Source organism: Macrobrachium rosenbergii, chromosome 51 (genome assembly GCF_040412425.1).
Source record: "Macrobrachium rosenbergii isolate ZJJX-2024 chromosome 51, ASM4041242v1, whole genome shotgun sequence".
NCBI lineage: Eukaryota > Metazoa > Arthropoda > Malacostraca > Decapoda > Palaemonidae > Macrobrachium > Macrobrachium rosenbergii.
The window spans coordinates 51,180,383-51,182,882 of record NC_089791.1 but is presented as its reverse complement, the minus strand read 5'-3'; the positions used below and the strand labels follow the sequence as shown (position 1 = coordinate 51,182,882).

Below are 2,500 nucleotides of genomic sequence, written 5' to 3'. Positions count from 1 at the left end.
AACAGGAGGTATAGACAATACTAGAGAGTATATTTTGGGTGGATTCTGGAGAAGGAGATTTGTGATAATAGTTCTGTAGATATGAAGGGAGGGGGAAGGAAAATGAGGAATAACCAGACTTCTTTCTTCCTTTAGTATTATTATTATTATTATTATTATTATTATTATTATTATTATTATTATTATTATTATTATTATTATTATTCAGGAGATGAACCCTATTCATATGTAACAAGTCCACTACAGGGGCCATTGACTGGGAATTCAAACTTCCAAAGAATATGGTGTTCGTTAGAAAGAACCAACAGTAGGCATCGAGAAATGTTAGAAAAGATTTTCAAATTAGGAAAAGGAATGAACTGGAGTAATTTGCAGAAAAAAGTGTCTAAATAGGATGCGAATTAGTAAGTTATTTGTTTTATTCATGAGTTAGGAACGGCTCAGATCAGGATAAAAAAGATTGGAATAGGTGGAGATAGTCTAGTATTGACTTAGATTATCAGCGTATAGATCAATTAGCGCTGATGACGTGAGTCCTTATCTTTTACGTTGATTGCTTAATCTAACTCTGTAAACAGGCTGACAACTCTGGTTGCCATCGAAGTTTGATGTCACATTGAGGGATGATTACCAAGTCACCTGTGGCAACTGCAGTTTCACAGAGTTTTTTATATTTAGATTATTATGTACAGTATTGTATTCCTCTTTATTTATGTAATTGGTGGATTACTTGAATTACGAATTATTAGACATAAATAGCATAATTACGTAGTTCATGTGACTATGTTGCCATAATGTACGGCAAATTGATACTGTTACAATTACAACTGTCAGATTTAAGTGCTATATAATAATAATAATAATAATAATAATAATAATAATAATAATAAAAATAATAATAATAATAATAATAATAGTAGTAGTAGTAGTAGTAGTAGTAGTAGCAAGAGTCTTGACTTGGGAAAGCAAATCCACTGTGATTTGTGGGCACGTTTATTTAAAAATAAATCACTGCGGAGAGCTTTCGGAAATCTGTTCGATTCACCTTTTGAAAATGGGAATCGAACAGATTCTCGAAAGCTCTCTATATAGATTTATTCTTAAATATATTTGTACCCATACATAATCATGAACTTGTATCTCCAATAATAATAATTATATGAAGGCGCAAAAAATCTCCATAGCAGTTTTTCCTTTGTTGACAAAATATCTAACAGAAATTCGCTTGAACTCTCAGACGAGCACAAACCATTATTCCCTTCCGTGTAACGAGTCAAACGTCTATGCACTGATGCCCCTCACAGTTTTAATATTCAGTATTGCTGAAGCCTGACATGGAAAGCCAATTATAAGTGCTTTTTATGACTACATTACGCTGAAAGCTGTTATCGCATGGAACCACTTTTGGTCGCTGTTGAATGATGCTGCAAGCAGCATTGAATTTGCCTGCCATTTTTTATCAGCTCTGGAAAGAGCTGATCATTTCCCAAATCATCATTTGGCTGTGCGCTTCGTTTCCGCTCTGCAGTTGGTTCTCGTTTTGTTTTATTCCTCCCAGAAAGAAGGTATATTATTATTATTATTATTATTATTATTATTATTATTATTACTGATCTGATTTGAATCAAATTATTCCTCCCAGAGAGAAGTTTTATTATTATTATTATTATTATTATTATTATTATTATTATTATTATTATTATTATTATTATTATTATTATTATTATTCCTTACCTCCTCTTACTTCTTCCTAATGAACACCATATTCTTCGGAAGTTTGAATATCAAGGCAGTGGCCCCTGTGGAATTGTTCCATATGAATGGGGTTCATCTGAATAACAAAAATATTACTGATCCGATTTTTACTTCATAGGCAAGTACCTGTACGGTTATTGATTTATTAACCTAAGTGAATGTTAAGCTTGATCTATTTCTCAAGGTTACAGGTCATTTTAAAGGTCAAGAGGTTATTATTATTAGTTTGATCTATAATATTTGTGTACAAGGGGTGACACATGAGGCTTTCATAGGTAAGATAACTGTTACATTCCTTCTTGCTTATAATGCGTTCACGTAACTAAGCAATTGTTCCCTTTCAAGCCACATTATGATCTTGAGTAAACACTTCGTGCGATTAGACTAAATAATTCGCCCCCGGGTGGGCTCGAACCACCAACCTTTCGGTTAACAGCCGAACGCGCTAACCGATTGTGCCACGGAGGCATGAAAATAGGGGGTGCAACTTGCGCTATTAATTGTTCCAGAACAACAGGTGGTGGCCTCTTAATTTCCTTATTTACTAAATAAATATTACTATATATTTCTACATACTACAGTATATATACAAACATATACATAACATTAAACAATTATGAAGTAATTTCATAACCCAGCTTGAGTCCTGCTTTTACACCAAACCAGTCACTCTCCTCTATATATTCCGTTACAATGAATGGCTAAGGTCTCATGCCAGTTGAGATACAAAATAACGCAATTTTCA

The 2,500-nt window shown here is 33.1% G+C and overlaps 1 long non-coding RNA gene and 1 other non-coding gene across 3 annotated transcripts in view; one reads left to right on the top strand and one right to left on the bottom strand.

The window, feature by feature from the left end:
- LOC136833400 (uncharacterized) overlaps positions 1-2,500 on the top strand; it is a 217,219-nt gene that overhangs the window by 82,150 nt on the left and 132,569 nt on the right. The gene's annotated exons all lie outside the window — the stretch shown is intronic.
- On the bottom strand, positions 2,150-2,223 carry TRNAN-GUU (transfer RNA asparagine (anticodon GUU)). Its single transcript has one exon. It is a non-coding gene; the product is annotated as a tRNA-Asn (tRNA).